This window comes from Pseudophryne corroboree (assembly GCF_028390025.1).
Source record: "Pseudophryne corroboree isolate aPseCor3 chromosome 12 unlocalized genomic scaffold, aPseCor3.hap2 SUPER_12_unloc_1, whole genome shotgun sequence".
Lineage (NCBI taxonomy): Eukaryota > Metazoa > Chordata > Amphibia > Anura > Myobatrachidae > Pseudophryne > Pseudophryne corroboree.
In genome coordinates, this window is record NW_026967485.1 from 1,324,145 (window position 1) to 1,343,109 (window position 18,965).

At 50.2% G+C, this 18,965-nt stretch overlaps 25 non-coding genes and 5 pseudogenes across 25 annotated transcripts; 10 read left to right on the forward strand and 20 right to left on the reverse strand.

Moving 5' to 3' along the window:
- Positions 1–301: 301 nt before the first annotated feature.
- LOC134982515 (U1 spliceosomal RNA) lies at positions 302–465 on the forward strand. Its single transcript, XR_010191204.1, has one exon. It is a non-coding gene; the product is annotated as a U1 spliceosomal RNA (small nuclear RNA).
- Positions 466–617: 152 nt separating this feature from the next.
- On the forward strand, positions 618–753 carry LOC134982219 (U1 spliceosomal RNA; annotated as a pseudogene).
- A 701-nt stretch (positions 754–1,454) lies between these two features.
- On the forward strand, positions 1,455–1,618 carry LOC134982714 (U1 spliceosomal RNA). The gene has a single exon (XR_010191386.1). It is a non-coding gene; the product is annotated as a U1 spliceosomal RNA (small nuclear RNA).
- Positions 1,619–1,769: 151 nt separating this feature from the next.
- Positions 1,770–1,932, forward strand: LOC134982746 (U1 spliceosomal RNA). The gene has a single exon (XR_010191414.1). It is a non-coding gene; the product is annotated as a U1 spliceosomal RNA (small nuclear RNA).
- Positions 1,933–2,606: 674 nt separating this feature from the next.
- LOC134982546 (U1 spliceosomal RNA) lies at positions 2,607–2,770 on the forward strand. Its single transcript, XR_010191232.1, has one exon. It is a non-coding gene; the product is annotated as a U1 spliceosomal RNA (small nuclear RNA).
- Positions 2,771–2,922: 152 nt separating this feature from the next.
- Positions 2,923–3,085, forward strand: LOC134982253 (U1 spliceosomal RNA). Its single transcript, XR_010190994.1, has one exon. It is a non-coding gene; the product is annotated as a U1 spliceosomal RNA (small nuclear RNA).
- A 674-nt stretch (positions 3,086–3,759) lies between these two features.
- Positions 3,760–3,923, forward strand: LOC134982374 (U1 spliceosomal RNA). Its single transcript, XR_010191075.1, has one exon. It is a non-coding gene; the product is annotated as a U1 spliceosomal RNA (small nuclear RNA).
- Positions 3,924–4,075: 152 nt separating this feature from the next.
- On the forward strand, positions 4,076–4,210 carry LOC134982229 (U1 spliceosomal RNA; annotated as a pseudogene).
- An 856-nt stretch (positions 4,211–5,066) lies between these two features.
- Positions 5,067–5,229, reverse strand: LOC134982750 (U1 spliceosomal RNA). The gene has a single exon (XR_010191418.1). It is a non-coding gene; the product is annotated as a U1 spliceosomal RNA (small nuclear RNA).
- Positions 5,230–5,697: 468 nt separating this feature from the next.
- LOC134982888 (U1 spliceosomal RNA) lies at positions 5,698–5,860 on the forward strand. The gene has a single exon (XR_010191518.1). It is a non-coding gene; the product is annotated as a U1 spliceosomal RNA (small nuclear RNA).
- An 828-nt stretch (positions 5,861–6,688) lies between these two features.
- On the reverse strand, positions 6,689–6,851 carry LOC134982833 (U1 spliceosomal RNA). Its single transcript, XR_010191494.1, has one exon. It is a non-coding gene; the product is annotated as a U1 spliceosomal RNA (small nuclear RNA).
- Positions 6,852–7,003: 152 nt separating this feature from the next.
- LOC134982502 (U1 spliceosomal RNA) lies at positions 7,004–7,167 on the reverse strand. The gene has a single exon (XR_010191192.1). It is a non-coding gene; the product is annotated as a U1 spliceosomal RNA (small nuclear RNA).
- Positions 7,168–7,841: 674 nt separating this feature from the next.
- Positions 7,842–8,004, reverse strand: LOC134982790 (U1 spliceosomal RNA). The gene has a single exon (XR_010191454.1). It is a non-coding gene; the product is annotated as a U1 spliceosomal RNA (small nuclear RNA).
- A 142-nt stretch (positions 8,005–8,146) lies between these two features.
- Positions 8,147–8,310, reverse strand: LOC134982662 (U1 spliceosomal RNA). The gene has a single exon (XR_010191337.1). It is a non-coding gene; the product is annotated as a U1 spliceosomal RNA (small nuclear RNA).
- A 674-nt stretch (positions 8,311–8,984) lies between these two features.
- Positions 8,985–9,147, reverse strand: LOC134982889 (U1 spliceosomal RNA). Its single transcript, XR_010191519.1, has one exon. It is a non-coding gene; the product is annotated as a U1 spliceosomal RNA (small nuclear RNA).
- Positions 9,148–9,615: 468 nt separating this feature from the next.
- On the forward strand, positions 9,616–9,778 carry LOC134982751 (U1 spliceosomal RNA). Its single transcript, XR_010191419.1, has one exon. It is a non-coding gene; the product is annotated as a U1 spliceosomal RNA (small nuclear RNA).
- Positions 9,779–10,633: 855 nt separating this feature from the next.
- LOC134982230 (U1 spliceosomal RNA) lies at positions 10,634–10,769 on the reverse strand (annotated as a pseudogene).
- A 152-nt stretch (positions 10,770–10,921) lies between these two features.
- Positions 10,922–11,085, reverse strand: LOC134982386 (U1 spliceosomal RNA). Its single transcript, XR_010191086.1, has one exon. It is a non-coding gene; the product is annotated as a U1 spliceosomal RNA (small nuclear RNA).
- A 674-nt stretch (positions 11,086–11,759) lies between these two features.
- LOC134982317 (U1 spliceosomal RNA) lies at positions 11,760–11,923 on the reverse strand. Its single transcript, XR_010191029.1, has one exon. It is a non-coding gene; the product is annotated as a U1 spliceosomal RNA (small nuclear RNA).
- Positions 11,924–12,075: 152 nt separating this feature from the next.
- LOC134982547 (U1 spliceosomal RNA) lies at positions 12,076–12,239 on the reverse strand. The gene has a single exon (XR_010191233.1). It is a non-coding gene; the product is annotated as a U1 spliceosomal RNA (small nuclear RNA).
- A 674-nt stretch (positions 12,240–12,913) lies between these two features.
- On the reverse strand, positions 12,914–13,076 carry LOC134982747 (U1 spliceosomal RNA). Its single transcript, XR_010191415.1, has one exon. It is a non-coding gene; the product is annotated as a U1 spliceosomal RNA (small nuclear RNA).
- A 151-nt stretch (positions 13,077–13,227) lies between these two features.
- Positions 13,228–13,391, reverse strand: LOC134982715 (U1 spliceosomal RNA). The gene has a single exon (XR_010191387.1). It is a non-coding gene; the product is annotated as a U1 spliceosomal RNA (small nuclear RNA).
- A 674-nt stretch (positions 13,392–14,065) lies between these two features.
- Positions 14,066–14,228, reverse strand: LOC134982984 (U1 spliceosomal RNA). Its single transcript, XR_010191589.1, has one exon. It is a non-coding gene; the product is annotated as a U1 spliceosomal RNA (small nuclear RNA).
- Positions 14,229–14,380: 152 nt separating this feature from the next.
- On the reverse strand, positions 14,381–14,544 carry LOC134982721 (U1 spliceosomal RNA). The gene has a single exon (XR_010191392.1). It is a non-coding gene; the product is annotated as a U1 spliceosomal RNA (small nuclear RNA).
- Positions 14,545–15,245: 701 nt separating this feature from the next.
- LOC134982220 (U1 spliceosomal RNA) lies at positions 15,246–15,381 on the reverse strand (annotated as a pseudogene).
- Positions 15,382–15,533: 152 nt separating this feature from the next.
- Positions 15,534–15,697, reverse strand: LOC134982957 (U1 spliceosomal RNA). Its single transcript, XR_010191575.1, has one exon. It is a non-coding gene; the product is annotated as a U1 spliceosomal RNA (small nuclear RNA).
- Positions 15,698–16,371: 674 nt separating this feature from the next.
- LOC134982802 (U1 spliceosomal RNA) lies at positions 16,372–16,534 on the reverse strand. Its single transcript, XR_010191466.1, has one exon. It is a non-coding gene; the product is annotated as a U1 spliceosomal RNA (small nuclear RNA).
- A 152-nt stretch (positions 16,535–16,686) lies between these two features.
- Positions 16,687–16,850, reverse strand: LOC134982548 (U1 spliceosomal RNA). The gene has a single exon (XR_010191234.1). It is a non-coding gene; the product is annotated as a U1 spliceosomal RNA (small nuclear RNA).
- A 695-nt stretch (positions 16,851–17,545) lies between these two features.
- LOC134982844 (U1 spliceosomal RNA) lies at positions 17,546–17,687 on the reverse strand (annotated as a pseudogene).
- Positions 17,688–17,839: 152 nt separating this feature from the next.
- Positions 17,840–18,003, reverse strand: LOC134982970 (U1 spliceosomal RNA). Its single transcript, XR_010191584.1, has one exon. It is a non-coding gene; the product is annotated as a U1 spliceosomal RNA (small nuclear RNA).
- Between the last annotated feature and the right edge of the window lie 962 nt (positions 18,004–18,965).

Sequence of the window (18,965 nt, forward strand, 5' to 3'; positions counted from 1 at the left end):
ATATGCAGATGAGGGTTCCAGTCAACTTTGGCCCACTGCTTGGATAACATCACCGTATGCAAATCCGTCTACTGCAGACCTTCCCCCAGGAGTGCTTGTACTAGTTGTTGCATATGGTTTGATATTTGATGGTGCTTCAGTATTAGGCAGCCTTCCGCCCTCCCATGTTCATCTGAAAAGATGTGGTCTCCCTGCAGTTGTTGTCCCCAGATGAGAGTTCACTTGTGCTGCCTCAGTTGAATCTCCTTTACTTGACAGAGATGTGCCTGAGCAGCTGCCCTCACCAGCCCTATCCCAAATCATACTTATTTTGCAAAGGAGATACCATGGTCATGAAGATTGTTCTCCAAGGGTGAGGTTCATTCATTGCATTCTGGGTATGCTGACCCCTGTGATTTTCCCAAATGTGGGAAACTCGACTGCATTATTTGTGGTAGTGGGGGACTGTGTTTGTGCTTTCCTCTGGTCAGCTCTGGTAAAAGTCAGATTTCTTTGTCTCAGATCTTCCTCTAGCCTTGTTCTTCTTTCGAGAGTTCCCTTGTGCTGCCTCAGTTGGATCTCTTTCACTTGACAGGGGGGTGCCCGAACAGCGACCCTCCCCAGCTCTAGCCCAACTCCTACTTACCTGCCAGGTGAGATACTATGATCATGAAGGTGCTTCTCCCAGGGCAAGGCTCAACCATTGCACTCTGGGTGTGCTGCTCCTGCGATTTCCCCAAATGTGGGAAACTTGACTGCATAATTTGTGTTTCCCCTCGTCGGCTCTCGTATAATTCAGATCTCTTTGTCTCAGGTCTCTCTCCAGCCTAGTTTGCTGTCTGTTTCCACTTCTCTTTTCTTCAGCCGCTCCCTTCTATACCCTTGTGCACTATCCTGACTTCTCCTCCCGTCTGCTTACTTTGTGCCTTCCAATGCACAATGCAAACTACAGGTAGTGCTGCAGGGCCCACACCCTTTTACTTGCCTTACAGAGCAGCTCTGGAGCTGTTACAGTGCCCAGCTGCTGCAAGAAATCAGCTTGAATGCTTCAGGGGCTGGGGCATAGCCAACATGAGCCCCACACCAAAGGAGGGTGGAGGTGTTTAATGCAAACTAGGGGTCAGCCAAGCGCCGCAAAAGGCCACCATGCCCTGCACGCCCCTTTTCTCTTTTCATATGCAGATGAGGGTTGAAGCCAACTTTGACCCACTGCTTGGATGACATCACCATATGCAAATCCATCTGCGGCAGGCCTTCCCCCAGGAATGCTTGCACTAGTTGTTGCATTTGGTTTGTTGTTTGGGGGTGCTTCAGTATTAGGCAGCCTTCTGCCCTCCCATGTTCATCTGAAAATATATGTTCTCCCTGCAGTTGTTGTCCCAAGATGAGAGTTCCCTTGTGCTGCCTCAGTTGAATCTCCTTTACTTGACAGAGATGTGCATGAGCAGCGGCCCTCCCCAGCCCTATTCCAAATCATACTTATTTTGCATAGGAGATACCATGGTCATGAAGATTTTTCTCCCAGGGTGAGGTTCATTCATTGCATTTTGGGTATGCTGACCCCTGTGATTTCCCCAAATGTGGGAAACTTGACTGCATTATTTGTGGTAGTGGGAGACTGTGTTTGTGCTTTCCTCTGGTCAGCTCTGGTAAAAGTCAGATTTCTTTGTTCAGATCTTCCTCTAGCCTTGTTCTTCTTTCGAGAGTTCCCTTGTGCTGCCTCAGTTGGATCTCCTTCACTTGACAGGGGGGTGCCCAAGCAGAGACCCTCCCCAGCTCTAGCCCAACTCCTACTTACCTGCCAGGTGAGATACTATGATCATGAAGGTGCTTCTCCCAGGGCAAGGCTCACCCATTGCACTCTGGGTGTGCTGCCCCTGCGATTTCCCCAAATGTGGGAAACTTGACTGCATAATTTGTGTTTCCCCTGGTCGGCTCTCGTGTAATTCAGATCTCTTTGTCTCAGGTCTCTCTCCAACCTAGTTTGCTGTCTGTTTCCACTTCTCTTTTCTTCAGCCGCTCCCTTCTATACCCTTGTGCACTATCCTGACTTCTCCTCCCGTCTGCTTACTTTGTGCCTTCCAATGCACAATGCAAACTACAGGTAGTGCTGCAGGGCCCACACCCTTTTACTTGCCTTACAGAGCAGCTCTGGAGATGTTACAGTGCCCAGCTGCTGCAAGAAATCAGCTTGAATGCTTCAGGGGATGGGGCATGGCCAACATGAGCCCCACACCAAAGGAGGGTGGAGGTGTTTAATGCGAACTAGGGGTCATCCAAGCACCGCAAAAGGCCGCCATGCCCTGCACGCTCCTTTTCTCTTTTCATATGCAGATGAGGGTTGAAGCCAACTTTGACCCACTGCTTGGATGACATCACCGTATGCAAATCCGTCTTCTGCAGAACTTCCCCCAGGAATGCTTGCACTAGTTGTTGCATTTGGTTTGTTGTTTGGGGGTGCTTCAGTATTAGGCAGCCTTCTGCCCTCCCATGTTCATCTGAAAATATGTGTTCTCCCTGCAGTTGTTGTCCCCAGATGAGAGTTCCCTTGTGCTGCCTCAGTTGAATCTCCTTTACTTGACAGAGATGTGCATGAGCAGCGGCCCTCCCCAGCCCTATTCCAAATCATACTTATTTTGCATAGGAGATACCATGGTCATGAAGATTGTTCTCCCAGGGTGAGGTTCATTCATTGCATTTTGGGTATGCTGACCCCTGTGATTTCCCCAAATGTGGGAAACTTGACTGCATTATTTGTGGTAGTGGGGGACTGTGTTTGTGCTTTCCTCTGGTCAGCTCTGGTAAAAGTCAGATTTCTTTGTCTCAGATTTTCCTCTAGCCTTGTTCTTCTTTCGAGAGTTCCCTTGTGCTGCCTCAGTTGGATCTCCTTCAGTTTACAGGGGGGTACCCGAGCAGCGATCCTCCCCAGCTCTAGCCCAACTCCTACTTACCTGCCAGGTGAGATACTATGATCATGAAGGTGCTTCTCCCAGGGCAAGGCTCACCCATTGCACTCTAGGTGTGCTGCTCCTGCGATTTCCCCAAATGTGGGAAACTTGACTGCATAATTTGTGTTTCCCCTGGTCGGCTCTCGTATAATTCAGATCTCTTTGTCTCAGGTCTCTCTCCAGCCTAGTTTGCTGTCTGTTTCCACTTCTCTTTTCTTGAGCCGCTCCCTTCTATGCCCTTGCGCACTATCCTGACTTCTCCTCCTGTCTGCTTACTTTGTGCCTTCCAACGCACAATGCGAACTACAGGTAGTGCTGCAGGGCCCACACCCTTTTACTTGCCTTACAGAGCAGCTCTGGAGCTGTTACAGTGCCCAGCTGCTGCAAGAAATCAGCTTGAATGCTTCAGGGGCTGGGGCATAGCCAACATGAGCCCCACACCAAAGGAGGGTGGAGGTGTTTAATGCAAACTAGGGGTCAGCCAAGTGCCGCAAAAGGCCACCATGCCCTGCACGCCCCTTTTCTCTTTTCATATGCAGACGAGGGTTGAAGCCAACTTTGACCCACTGCTTGGATGACATCACCATATGCAAATCCATCTGCGGCAGGCCTTCCCCCAGGAATGCTTGCACTAGTTGTTGCATTTGGTTTGTTGTTTGGGGGTGCTTCAGTATTAGGCAGCTTTCTGCCCTCCCATGTTCATCTGAAAATATATGTTCTCCCTGCAGTTGTTGTCCCCAGATGAGAGTTCCCTTGTGCTGCCTCAGTTGAATCTCCTTTACTTGACAGAGATGTGCATGAGCAGCGGCCCTCCCCAGCCCTATTCCAAATCATACTTATTTTGCATAGGAGATACCATGGTCATGAAGATTTTTCTCCCAGGGTGAGGTTCATTCATTGCATTTTGGGTATGCTGACCCCTGTGATTTCCCCAAATGTGGGAAACTCAACTGCATTATTTGTGGTAGTGGGGGACTGTGTTTGTGCTTTCCTCTGGTCAGCTCTAGTAAAAGTCAGATTTCTTTGTCTCACATTTTCCTCTAGCCTTGTTCTTCTTTCGAGAGTTCCCTTGTGCTGCCTTTGTTGGATCTCCTTCACTTTACAGGGGGGTACCCGAGCAGCGACCCTCCCCAGCTCTAGCCCAACTCCTACTTACCTGCCAGGTGAGATACTATGATCATTAAGGTGCTTCTCCCAGGGCAAGGCTCACCCATTGTACTCTGGGTGTGCTGCTCCTGCGATTTCCCCAAATGTGGGAAACTTGACTGCATAATTTGTGTTTCCCCTCATCGGCTCTCGTATAATTCAGATCTCTTTGTCTCAGGTCTCTCTCCAGCCTAGTTTGCTGTCTGTTTCCACTTCTCTTTTCTTCAGCCGCTCCCTTCTATACCCTTGTGCACTATCCTGACTTCTCCTCCCGTCTGCTTACTTTGTGCCTTCCAATGCACAATGCAAACTACAGGTAGTGCTGCAGGGCCCACACCCTTTTACTTGCCTTACAGAGCAGCTCTGGAACTGTTACAGTGCCCAGCTGCTGCAAGAAATCAGCTTGAATGCTTCAGGGGCTGGGGCATAGCCAACATCAGCCCCACACCGAAGGAGGGTGGAGGTGTTTAATGCAAACTAGGGGTCAGTCAAGCGCCGCAAAAGGCCACCATGCCCTGCACGCCCCTTTTCTGTTTTCATATGCAGATGAGGGTTGAAGCCAACTTTGACCCACTGCTTGGATGACATCACCATATGCAAATCCATCTGCGGCAGGCCTTCCCCCAGGAATGCTTGCACTAGTTGTTGCATTTGGTTTGTTGTTTGGGGGTGCTTCAGTATTAGGCAGCCTTCTGCTGCACCCTGCTTTGGTGTGGGGCTCATGTTGGCCATGCCCCATCCCCTGAAGCTTTCAAGCAGATTTCTTGCAGCAGCTGGGCACTGTAACAGCTCAAGAGCTGCTCTGTAAGGCAAGTAAAAGGGTGTGGGCCCTGCAGCACTACCTGTAGTTTGCATTGTGCATTGGAAGGCACAAAGTAAGCAGACGGGAGGAGAAGTCAGGATAGTGCACAAGGGTATAGAAGGGAGCGGCTGAAGAAAAGAGAAGTGGAAACAGACAGCAAACTAGGCTGGAGAGAGATCTGAGACAAAGAGATCTGAATTATACGATAGCCGACCAGGGGAAACACAAATTATGCAGTCAAGTTTCCCACATTTGGGGAAATCGCAGGGGCAGCACACCCAGAGTGCAATGGGTGAGCCTTGCCCTGGGAGAAGCACCTTCATGATCATAGTATCTCACCTGGCAGGTAAGTATGAGTTGGGCTAGAGCTGGGGAGGGTCGCTGCTCGGGCACCCCCCTGTTAAGTGAAGGAGATCCAACTGAGGCAGCACAAGGGAACTCTCAAAAGAAGAACAAGGCTAGAGGAAGATCTGAAACAAAGAAATCTGACTTTTACCAGAGCTGACCAGAAGAAAACACAAACACAGTCCCCCACTACCACAAATAAAGCAGTCGAGGTGAGGTTCATTCATTGCATTTTGGGTATGCTGACCCCTGTGATTTCCCCAAATGTGGGAAACTCGACTGCTTTATTTGTGGTAGTGGGGGACTGTGTTTGTGTTTTCTTCTGGTCAGCTCTGGTAAAAGTCAGATTTCTTTGTTTCAGATCTTCCTCTAGCCTTGTTCTTCTTTTGAGAGTTCCCTTGTGCTGCCTCAGTTGGATCTCCTTCACTTAACAGGGGGGTGCCCGAGCAGCGACCCTCCCCAGCTCTAGCCCAACTCCTACTTACCTGCCAGGTGAGATACTATGATCATGAAGGTGCTTCTCCCAGGGCAAGGCTCACCCATTGCACTCTGGGTGTGCAGCCCCTGCGATTTCCCCAAATGTGGGAAACTTGACTGCATAATTTGTGTTTCCCCTGGTCGGCTCTCGTATAATTCAGATCTCTTTGTCTCAGATCTCTCTCCAGCCTAGTTTGCTGTCTGTTTCCACTTCTCTTTTCTTCAGCCGCTCCCTTCTATACCCTTGTGCACTATCCTGACTTCTCCTCCCGTCTGCTTACTTTGTGCCTTCCAATGCACAATGCAAACTACAGGTAGTGCTGCAGGGCCCACACCCTTTTACTTGCCTTACAGAGCAGCTCTGGAGCTGTTACAGTGCCCAGCTGCTGCAAGAAATCTGCTTGAATGCTTCAGGGGATGGGACATGGCCAACATGAGCCCCACACCAAAGGAGGGTGGAGCAGAAGGCTGACTAATACTGAAGCACCCCCAAACAACAAACCAAATGCAACAACTAGTGCAAGCATTCCTGGGGGAAGGCCTGCCGCAGATGGATTTGCATATGGTGATGTCATCCAAGCAGTGGGTCAAAGTTGGCTTCAACCCTCGTCTGCATATGAAAACAGAAAAGGGGCGTGCAGGGCATGGTGGCCTTTTGCGGCGCTTGACCGACCCCTAGTTTGCATTAAACACCTCCACCCTCCTTCGGTGTGGGGCTCATGTTGGCTATGCCCCAGCCCCTGAAGCATTCAAGCTGATTTCTTGCAGCAGCTGGGCACTTTAACAGCTCCAGAGCTGCTCTGTAAGGCAAGTAAAAGGGTGTGGGCCCTGCAGCACTACCTGTAGTTTGCATTGTGCATTGGAAGGCACAAAGTAAGCAGACGGGAGGAGAAGTCAGGATAGTGCACAAGGGTATAGAAGGGAGCGGCTGAAGAAAAGAGAAGTGGAAACAGACAGCAAACTAGGCTGGAGAGAGACCTGAGACAAAGAGATCTGAATTATACGAGAGCCGACCAGGGGAAACACAAATTATGCAGTCAAGTTTCCCACATTTGGGGAAATCGCAGGAGCAGCACACCCAGAGTGCAATGGGTGAGCCTTGCCCTGGGAGAAGCACCTTCATGATCATAGTATCTCACCTGGCAGGTAAGTAGGAGTTGGGCTAGAGCTGGGGAGGGTCGCTGCTCGGGTACCCCCCTGTCAAGTGAAGGAGATCCAACTGAGGCAGCACAAGGGAACTCTCGAAAGAAGAACAAGGCAAGAGGAAAATCTGAGACAAAGAAATCTGACTTTTACCAGAGCTGACCAGAGGAAAGCACAAACACAGTCCCCCACTACCACAAATAATGCAGTTGAGTTTCCCACATTTGGGGAAATCACAGGGGTCAGCATACCCAAAATGCAATGAATGAACCTCACCCTGGGAGAACAATCTTCATGACCATGGTATCTCCTATGCAAAATAAGTATGATTTGGAATAGGGCTGGGGAGGGCCGCTGCTCATGCACATCTCTGTCAAGTAAAGGAGATTCAACTGAGGCAGCACAAGGGAACTCTCATCTGGGGACAACAACTGCAGGGAGAACACATATTTTCAGATGAACATGGGAGGGCAGAAGGCTGCCTAATACTGAAGCACCCCCAAACAACAAACCAAATGCAACAACTAGTGCAAGCATTCCTGGGGGAAGTTCTGCAGAAGACGGATTTGCATACGGTGATGTCATACAAGCAGTGGGTCAAAGTTGGCTTCAACCCTCATCTGCATATGAAAAGAGAAAAGGGGCGTGCAGGGCATGGCGGCCTTTTGCGGTGCTTGGATGACCCCTAGTTCGCATTAAACACCTCCACCCTCCTTTGGTGTGGGGCTCATGTTGGCCATGCCCCATCCCCTGAAGCATTCAAGCAGATTTCTTGCAGCAGCTGGGCACTGTAACAGCTCCAGAGCTGCTCTGTAAGGCAAGTAAAAGGGTGTGGGCCCTGCAGCACTACCTGTAGTTTGCATTGTGCATTGGAAGGCACAAAGTAAGCAGACGGGAGGAGAAGTCAGGATAGTGCACAAGGGTATAGAAGGGAGCGGCTGAAGAAAAGAGAAGTGGAAACAGACAGCAAACTAGGCTGGAGAGAGACCTGAGACAAAGAGATCTGAATTATACGAGAGCCGACCAGGGGAAACACAAATTATGCAGTCAAGTTTCCCACATTTGGGGAAATCGCAGGGGCAGCACACCCAGAGTGCAATGGGTGAGCCTTGCCCTGGGAGAAGCACCTTCATGATCATAGTATCTCACCTGGCAGGTAAGTAGGAGTTGGGCTAGAGCTGGGGAGGGTCTCTGCTCGGGCACCCCCCTGTCAAGTGAAGGAGATCCAACTGAGGCAGCACAAGGGAACTCTCAAAAGAAGAACAAGGCTCTGAAACAAAGAAATCTGACTTTTACCAGAGCTGACCAGAGGAAAACACAAACACAGTCCCCCACTACCACAAATAAAGCAGTCGAGTTTCCCACATTTGGGGAAATCACAGGGGTCAGCATACCCAGAATGCAATGAATGAACCTCACCCTGGGAGAATAATCTTCATGACCATGGTATCTCCTATGCAAAATAAGTATGATTTGGGATAGAGCTGGGGAGGGCCGCTGCTCAGGCACATCTCTGTCAAGTTAAGGAGATTCAACTGAGGCAGCACAAGGGAACTCTCATCTAGGGACAACAACTGCAGGGAGAACACATATTTTCAGATGAACATGGGAGGGCAGACGGCTGCCTAATACTGAAGCACCCCCAAACAACAAACCAAATGCAACAACTAGTGCAAGCATTCCTGGGGGAAGGCCTGCCGCAGATGGATTTGCATATGGTGATGTCATCCAAGCAGTGGGTCAAAGTTGGCTTCAACCCTCGTCTGCATATGAAAACAGAAAAGGGGCGTGCAGGGCATGGTGGCCTTTTGCTGCGCTTGTCTGACCCCTAGTTTGCATTAAACACCTCCACCCTTCTTCGGTGTGGGGCTCATGTTGGCTATGCCCCAGCCCCTGAAGCATTCAAGCTGATTTCTTGCAGCAGCTTGGCACTGCAACAGCTCCAGAGCTGCTCTGTAAGGCAAGTAAAAGGGTGTGGGCCCTGCAGCACTACCTGTAGTTTGCATTGTGCATTGGAAGGCACAAAGTAAGCAGACGGGAGGAGAAGTCAGGATAGTGCACAAGGGTATAGAAGGGAGCGGCTGAAGAAAAGAGAAGTGGAAACAGACAGCAAACTAGGCTGGAGAGAGATCTGAGACAAAGAGATCTGAATTATACGAGAGCCGACCAGGGGAAACACAAATTATGCAGTCAAGTTTCCCACATTTGGGGAAATCGCAGGGGCTGCACACCCAGAGTGCAATGGGTGAGCCTTGCCCTGGGAGAAGCACCTTCATGATCATAGTATCTCACCTGGCAGGTAAGTAGGAGTTGGGCTAGAGCTGGGGAGGGTCGCTGCTCGGGCACCCCCCTGTTAAGTGAAGGAGATCCAACTGAGGCAGCACAAGGGAACTCTCAAAAGAAGAACAAGGCTAGAGGAAGATCTGAAACAAAGAAATCTGACTTTTACCAGAGCTGACCAGAAGAAAACACAAACACAGTCCCCCACTACCACAAATAAAGCAGTCGAGTTTCCCACATTTGGGGAAATCACAGGGGTCAGCATACCCAAAATGCAATGAATGAACCTCACCTCGACTGCTTTATTTGTGGTAGTGGGGGACTGTGTTTGTGTTTTCTTCTGGTCAGCTCTGGTAAAAGTCAGATTTCTTTGTTTCAGATCTTCCTCTAGCCTTGTTCTTCTTTTGAGAGTTCCCTTGTGCTGCCTCAGTTGGATCTCCTTCACTTAACAGGGGGGTGCCCGAGCAGCGACCCTCCCCAGCTCTAGCCCAACTCATACTTACCTGCCAGGTGAGATACTATGATCATGAAGGTGCTTCTCCCAGGGCAAGGCTCACCCATTGCACTCTGGGTGTGCTGCCCCTGCGATTTCCCCAAATGTGGGAAACTTGACTGCATAATTTGTGTTTCCCCTGGTCGGCTATCGTATAATTCAGATCTCTTTGTCTCAGATCTCTCTCCAGCCTAGTTTGCTGTCTGTTTCCACTTCTCTTTTCTTCAGCCGCTCCCTTCTATACCCTTGTGCACTATCCTGACTTCTCCTCCCGTCTGCTTACTTTGTGCCTTCCAATGCACAATGCAAACTACAGGTAGTGCTGCAGGGCCCACACCCTTTTACTTGCCTTACAGAGCAGCTCTTGAGCTGTTACAGTGCCCAGCTGCTGCAAGAAATCTGCTTGAAAGCTTCAGGGGATGGGGCATGGCCAACATGAGCCCCACACCAAAGCAGGGTGCAGCAGAAGGCTGCCTAATACTGAAGCACCCCCAAACAACAAACCAAATGCAACAACTAGTGCAAGCATTCCTGGGGGAAGGCCTGCCGCAGATGGATTTGCATATGGTGATGTCATCCAAGCAGTGGGTCAAAGTTGGCTTCAACCCTCATCTGCATATGAAAACAGAAAAGGGGCGTGCAGGGCATGGTGGCCTTTTGCGGCGCTTGACTGACCCCTAGTTTGCATTAAACACCTCCACCCTCCTTCGGTGTGGGGCTGATGTTGGCTATGCCCCAGCCCCTGAAGCATTCAAGCTGATTTCTTGCAGCAGCTGGGCACTGTAACAGCTCCAGAGCTGCTCTGTAAGGCAAGTAAAAGGGTGTGGGCCCTGCAGCACTACCTGTAGTTTGCATTGTGCATTGGAAGGCACAAAGTAAGCAGACGGGAGGAGAAGTCAGGATAGTGCACAAGGGTATAGAAGGGAGCGGCTGAAGAAAAGAGAAGTGGAAACAGACAGCAAACTAGGCTGGAGAGAGACCTGAGACAAAGAGATCTGAATTATACGAGAGCCGACGAGGGGAAACACAAATTATGCAGTCAAGTTTCCCACATTTGGGGAAATCGCAGGAGCAGCACACCCAGAGTACAATGGGTGAGCCTTGCCCTGGGAGAAGCACCTTAATGATCATAGTATCTCACCTGGCAGGTAAGTAGGAGTTGGGCTAGAGCTGGGGAGGGTCGCTGCTCGGGTACCCCCCTGTAAAGTGAAGGAGATCCAACAAAGGCAGCACAAGGGAACTCTCGAAAGAAGAACAAGGCTAGAGGAAAATGTGAGACAAAGAAATCTGACTTTTACTAGAGCTGACCAGAGGAAAGCACAAACACAGTCCCCCACTACCACAAATAATGCAGTTGAGTTTCCCACATTTGGGGAAATCACAGGGGTCAGCATACCCAAAATGCAATGAATGAACCTCACCCTGGGAGAAAAATCTTCATGACCATGGTATCTCCTATGCAAAATAAGTATGATTTGGAATAGGGCTGGGGAGGGCCGCTGCTCATGCACATCTCTGTCAAGTAAAGGAGATTCAACTGAGGCAGCACAAGGGAACTCTCATCTGGGGACAACAACTGCAGGGAGAACATATATTTTCAGATGAACATGGGAGGGCAGAAAGCTGCCTAATACTGAAGCACCCCCAAACAACAAACCAAATGCAACAACTAGTGCAAGCATTCCTGGGGGAAGGCCTGCCGCAGATGGATTTGCATATGGTGATGTCATCCAAGCAGTGGGTCAAAGTTGGCTTCAACCCTCGTCTGCATATGAAAAGAGAAAAGGGGCGTGCAGGGCATGGTGGCCTTTTGCGGCACTTGGCTGACCCCTAGTTTGCATTAAACACCTCCACCCTCCTTTGGTGTGGGGCTCATGTTGGCTATGCCCCAGCCCCTGAAGCATTCAAGCTGATTTCTTGCAGCAGCTGGGCACTGTAACAGCTCCAGAGCTGCTCTGTAAGGCAAGTAAAAGGGTGTGGGCCCTGCAGCACTACCTGTAGTTCGCATTGTGCGTTGGAAGGCACAAAGTAAGCAGACAGGAGGAGAAGTCAGGATAGTGCGCAAGGGCATAGAAGGGAGCGGCTCAAGAAAAGAGAAGTGGAAACAAACAGCAAACTAGGCTGGAGAGAGACCTGAGACAAAGAGATCTGAATTATACGAGAGCCGACCAGGGGGAACACAAATTATGCAGTCAAGTTTCCCACATTTGGGGAAATCGCAGGAGCAGCACACCTAGAGTGCAATGGGTGAGCCTTGCCCTGGGAGAAGCACCTTCATGATCATAGTATCTCACCTTGGCAGGTAAGTAGGAGTTGGGCTAGAGCTGGGGAGGATCGCTGCTCGGGTACCCCCCTGTAAACTGAAGGAGATCCAACTGAGGCAGCACAAGGGAACTCTCGAAAGAAGAACAAGGCTAGAGGAAAATCTGAGACAAAGAAATCTGACTTTTACCAGAGCTGACCAGAGGAAAGCACAAACACAGTCCCCCACTACCACAAATAATGCAGTCAAGTTTCCCACATTTGGGGAAATCACAGGGGTCAGCATACCCAAAATGCAATGAATGAACCTCACCCTGGGAGAACAATCTTCATGACCATGGTATCTCCTATGCAAAATAAGTATGATTTGGAATAGGGCTGGGGAGGGCCGCTGCTCATGCACATCTCTGTCAAGTAAAGGAGATTCAACTGAGGCAGCACAAGGGAACTCTCATCTGGGGACAACAACTGCAGGGAGAACACATATTTTCAGATGAACATGGGAGGGCAGAAGGCTGCCTAATACTGAAGCACCCCCAAACAACAAACCAAATGCAACAACTAGTGCAAGCATTCCTGGGGGAAGTTCTGCAGAAGACGGATTTGCATACGGTGATGTCATCCAAGCAGTGGGTCAAAGTTGGCTTCAACCCTCATCTGCATATGAAAAGAGAAAAGGAGCGTGCAGGGCATGGCGGCCTTTTGCGGTGCTTGGATGACCCCTAGTTCGCATTAAACACCTCCACCCTCCTTTGGTGTGGGGCTCATGTTGGCCATGCCCCATCCCCTGAAGCATTCAAGCTGATTTCTTGCAGCAGCTGGGCACTGTAACATCTCCAGAGCTGCTCTGTAAGGCAAGTAAAAGGGTGTGGGCCCTGCAGCACTACCTGTAGTTTGCATTGTGCATTGGAAGGCACAAAGTAAGCAGACGGGAGGAGAAGTCAGGATAGTGCACAAGGGTATAGAAGGGAGCGGCTGAAGAAAAGAGAAGTGGAAACAGACAGCAAACTAGGTTGGAGAGAGACCTGAGACAAAGAGATCTGAATTACACGAGAGCCGACCAGGGGAAACACAAATTATGCAGTCAAGTTTCCCACATTTGGGGAAATCGCAGGGGCAGCACACCCAGAGTGCAATGGGTGAGCCTTGCCCTGGGAGAAGCACCTTCATGATCATAGTATCTCACCTGGCAGGTAAGTAGGAGTTGGGCTAGAGCTGGGGAGGGTCTCTGCTTGAGCACCCCCCTGTCAAGTGAAGGAGATCCAACTGAGGCAGCACAAGGGAACTCTCGAAAGAAGAACAAGGCTAGAGGAAGATCTGAACAAAGAAATCTGACTTTTACCAGAGCTGACCAGAGGAAAACACAAACACAGTCCCCCACTACCACAAATAAAGCAGGCGAGTTTCCCACATTTGGGGAAATCACAGGGGTCAGCATACCCATAATGCAATGAATGAACCTCACCCTGGGAGAATAATCTTCATGACCATGGTATCTCCTATGCAAAATAAGTATGATTTGGAATAGGGCTGGGGAGGGCCGCTGCTCATGCACATCTCTGTCAAGTAAAGGAGATTCAACTGAGGCAGCACAAGGGAACTCTCATCTGGGGACAACAACTGCAGGGAGAACACATATTTTCAGATGAACATGGGAGGGCAGAAGGCTGCCTAATACTGAAGCACCCCCAAACAACAAACCAAATGCAACAACTAGTGCAAGCATTCCTGGGGGAAGTTCTGCAGAAGACGGATTTGCATACGGTGATGTCATCCAAGCAGTGGGTCAAAGTTGGCTTCAACCCTCATCTGCATATGAAAAGAGAAAAGGGGCGTGCAGGGCATGGCGGCCTTTTGCGGTGCTTGGATGACCCCTAGTTCGCATTAAACACCTCCACCCTCCTTTGGTGTGGGGCTCATGTTGGCCATGCCCCATCCCCTGAAGCATTCAAGCTGATTTCTTGCAGCAGCTGGGCACTGTAACAGCTCCAGAGCTGCTCTGTAAGGCAAGTAAAAGGGTGTGGGCCCTGCAGCACTACCTGTAGTTTGCATTGTGCATTGGAAGGCACAAAGTAAGCAGACGGGAGGAGAAGTCAGGATAGTGCACAAGGGTATAGAAGGGAGCGGCTGAAGAAAAGAGAAGTGGAAACAGACAGCAAACTAGGCTGGAGAGAGACCTGAGACAAAGAGATCTGAATTATACGAGAGCCGACCAGGGGAAACACAAATTATGCAGTCAAGTTTCCCACATTTGGGGAAATCACAGGAGCAGCACACCCAGAGTACAATGGGTGAGCCTTGCCCTGGGAGAAGCACCTTCATGATCATAGTATCTCACCTGGCAGGTAAGTAGGAGTTGGGCTAGAGCTGGGGAGGGTCGCTGCTCGGGTACCCCCCTGTAAAGTGAAGGAGATCCAACTGAGGCAGCACAAGGGAACTCTCGAAAAAAGAACAAGGCTAAAGGAAAATCTGAGACAAAGAAATCTGACTTTTACCAGAGCTGACCAGAGGAAAGCACAAACACAGTCTCCCACTACCACAAATATTGCAGTCAAGTTTCCCACATTTGGGGAAATCACAGGGGTCAGCATACCCAAAATGCAATGAATGAACCTCACCCTGGGAGAAAAATCTTCATGACCATGGTATCTCCTATGCAAAATAAGTATGATTTGGAATAGGGCTGGGGAGGGCCGCTGCTCATGCACATCTCTGTCAAGTAAAGGAGATTCAACTGAGGCAGCACAAGGGAACTCTCATCTTGGGACAACAACTGCAGGGAGAACATATATTTTCAGATGAACATGGGAGGGCAGAAGGCTGCCTAATACTGAAGCACCCCCAAACAACAAACCAAATGCAACAACTAGTGCAAGCATTCCTGGGGGAAGGCCTGCCGCAGATGGATTTGCATATGGTGATGTCATCCAAGCAGTGGGTCAAAGTTGGCTTCAACCCTCGTCTGCATATGAAAAGAGAAAAGGGGCGTGCAGGGCATGGTGGCCTTTTGCGGCGCTTGGCTGACCCCTAGTTTGCATTAAACACCTCCACCCTCCTTTGGTGTGGGGCTCATGTTGGCTATGCCCCAGCCCCTGAAGCATTCAAGCTGATTTCTTGCAGCAGCTGGGCACTGTAACAGCTCCAGAGCTGCTCTGTAAGGCAAGTAAAAGGGTGTGGGCCCTGCAGCACTACCTGTAGTTTGCATTGTGCATTGGAAGGCACAAAGTAAGCAGACGGGAGGAGAAGTCAGGATAGTGCACAAGGGTATAGAAGGGAGCGGCTGAAGAAAAGAGAAGTGGAAACAGACAGCAAACTAGGCTGGAGAGAGACCTGAGACAAAGAGATCTGAATTATACGAGAGCCGACGAGGGGAAACACAAATTATGCAGTCAAGTTTCCCACATTTGGGGAAATCGCAGGAGCAGCACACCCAGAGTGCAATGGTTGAGCCTTGCCCTGGGAGAAGCACCTTCATGATCATAGTATCTCACCTGGCAGGTAAGTAGGAGTTGGGCTAGAGCTGGGGAGGGTCGCTGCTCGGGTTCCCCCCTGTGAAGTGAAGGAGATCCAACTGAGGCAGCACCAGGGAACTCTCGAAAGAAGAACAAGGCTAGAGGAAGATCTGAGACAAAGAAATCTGACTTTTACCAGAGCTGACCAGAGGAAAGCACAAACACAGTCCCCCACTACCACAAATAATGCAGTCGAGTTTCCCACATTTGGGAAAATCACAGGGGTCAGCATACCCAGAATGCAATGAATGAACCTCACCCTGGGAGAACAATCTTCATGACCATGGTATCTCCTATGCAAAATAAGTATGATTTGGGATAGGGCTGGTGAGGGCAGCTGCTCAGGCACATCTCTGTCAAGTAAAGGAGATTCAACTGAGGCAGCACAAGTGAACTCTCATCTGGGGACAACAACTGCAGGGAGACCACATCTTTTCAGATGAACATGGGAGGGCGGAAGGCTGCCTAATACTGAAGCACCATCAAATATCAAACCATATGCAACAACTAGTACAAGCACTCCTGGGGGAAGGTCTGCAGCAGACGGATTTGCATACGGTGATGTTATCCAAGCAGTGGGCCAAAGTTGACTGGAACCCTCATCTGCATATGAAAAGAGAAAAGGGGCATGCAGGGCATGGCGGCCTTTTGCAGTGCTTGGATGACCCCTAGTTCGCATTAAACACCTCCCCCCTCCTTTGGTGTGGGGCTCATGTTGGCCATGCCCCATCCCCTGAAGCATTCAAGCTGATTTCTTGCAGCAGCTGGGCACTGTAACAGCTCCAGAGCTGCTCTGTAAGGCAAGTAAAAGGGTGTGGGCCCTGCAGCACTACCTGTAGTTTGCATTGTGCATTGGAAGGCACAAAGTAAGCAGACGGGAGGAGAAGTCAGGATAGTGCACAAGGGTATAGAAGGGAGCGGCTGAAGAAAAGAGAAGTGGAAACAGACAGCAAACTAGGCTGGAGAGAGACCTGAGACAAATAGATCTGAATTATACGAGAGCCGACCAGGGGAAACACAAATTATGCAGTCAAGTTTCCCACATTTGGGGAAATCGCAGGGGCAGCACACCCAGAGTGCAATGGGTGAGCCTTGCCCTGGGAGAAGCACCTTCATGATCATAGTATCTCACCTGGCAGGTAAGTAGGAGTTGGGCTAGAGCTGGGGAGGGTCGCTGCTCGGGTACCCCCCTGTAAAGTGAAGGAGATCCAACTGAGGCAGCACAATGGAACTCTCGAAAGAAGAACAAGGCTAGAGGAAAATCTGAGACAAAGAAATCTGACTTTTACCAGAGCTGACCAGAGGAAAGCACAAACACAGTCCCCCACTACCACAAATAATGCAGTCAAGTTTCCCACATTTGGGGAAATCACAGGGGTCAGCATACCCAAAATGCAATGAATGAACCTCACCCTGGGAGAACAATCTTCATGACCATGGTATCTCCTATGCAAAATAAGTATGATTTGGAATAGGGCTGGGGAGGGCCGCTGCTCATGCACATCTCTGTCAAGTAAAGGAGATTCAACTGAGGCAGCACAAGGGAACTCTCATCTGGGGACAACAACTGCAGGGAGAACACATATTTTCAGATGAACATGGGAGGGCAGAAGGCTGCCTAATACTGAAGCACCCCCAAACAACAAACCAAATGCAACAACTAGTGCAAGCATTCCTGGGGGAAGTTCTGCAGAAGACGGATTTGCATACGGTGATGTCATCCAAGCAGTGGGTCAAAGTTGGCTTCAACCCTCATCTGCATATGAAAAGAGAAAAGGGGCGTGCAGGGCATGGCGGCCTTTTGCGGTGCTTGGATGACCCCTAGTTCGCATTAAACACCTCCACCCTCCTTTGGTGTGGGGCTCATGTTGGCCATGCCCCATCCCCTGAAGCATTCAAGCTGATTTCTTGCAGCAGCTGGGCACTGTAACAGCTCCAGAGCTGCTCTGTAAGGCAAGTAAAAGGGTGTGGGCCCTGCAGCACTACCTGTAGTTTGCATTGTGCATTGGAAGGCACAAAGTAAGCAGACGGGAGGAGAAGTCAGGATAGTGCACAAGGGTATAGAAGGGAGCGGTTGAAGAAAAGAGAAGTGGAAACAGACAGCAAACTAGGCTGGAGAGAGACCTGAGACAAAGAGATCTGAATTATATGAGAGCCGACCAGGGGAAACACAAATTATGCAGTCAAGTTTCCCACATTTGGGGAAATCGCAGGGGCAGCACACCCAGAGTGCAATGGGTGAGCCTTGCCCTGGGAGAAGCACCTTCATGATCATAGTATCTCACCTGGCAGGTAAGTAGGAGTTGGGCTAGAGCTGGGGAGGGTCGCTGTTCGGGCACCCCCCTGTCAAGTGAAAGAGATCCAACTGAGGCAGCACAAGGGAACTCTCGAAAGAAGAACAAGGCTAGAGGAAGATCTGAGACAAAGAAATCTGACTTTTACCAGAGCTGACCAGAGGAAAGCACAAACACAGTCCCCCACTACCACAAATAATGCAGTCGAGTTTCCCACATTTGGGAAAATCACAGGGGTCAGCATACCCAGAATGCAATGAATGAACCTCACCCTGGGAGAACAATCTTCATGACCATGGTATCTCCTATGCAAAATAAGTATGATTTGGGATAGGGCTGGTGAGGGCCGCTGCTCAGGCACATCTCTGTCAAGTAAAGGAGATTCAACTGAGGCAGCACAAGGGAACTCTCATCTGGGGACAACAACTGCAGGGAGACCACATCTTTTCAGATGAACATGGGAGGGCGGAAGGCTGCCTAATACTGAAGCACCATCAAATATCAAACCATATGCAACAACTAGTACAAGCACTCCTTGGGGAAGGTCTGCAGCAGACGGATTTGCATACGGTGATGTTATCCAAGCAGTGGGCCAAAGTTGACTGGAACCCTCATCTGCATATGAAAAGAGAAAAGGGGCATGCAGGGCATGGCGGCCTTTTGCAGTGCTTGGATGACCCCTAGTTCGCATTAAACACCCCCACCCTCCTTTGGTGTGGGGCTCATGTTGGCCATGCCCCATCCCCTGAAGCATTCAAGCTGATTTCTTGCAGCAGCTGGGCACTGTAACAGCTCCAGAGCTGTTCTGTAAGGCAAGTAAAAGGGTGTGGGCCCTGCAGCACCACCTGTTGTTCGCATTGTGCGTTGGAAGGCACAAATTAAGCAGACGGGAGGAGAAGTCAGGATAGTGCGCAAGGGCATACTTTTCTCTTAGTCCGGGGGCAAGGCTTCAAAATGGGGTCTGCAACGGAGGAGACACAGGGGGCGTGGTCACAGCAGCTTTTCTCTACAGCCTGCACCAGCAGGAGCCTACACCATTTTTTATGATCACGCTGAACTGCAGTGCGACTGCAATTACAGCATGGTCAAGAAGGGAGGCGTCATGCTGGGTGGCCATGCCCTGTCACTGTGCAGGAGCCAGCACAGCTCACACACTAGTCCCCGGGTGCAGCCCCCAACCCCCGGGACACCCGGAGCAACAAAATGTAGATTCAGGCCACCAGGCCACGCCCCTACCTATGAAACCATGCCTCCTTTTTACCATTGCGCTGTTTATCTGCGCGC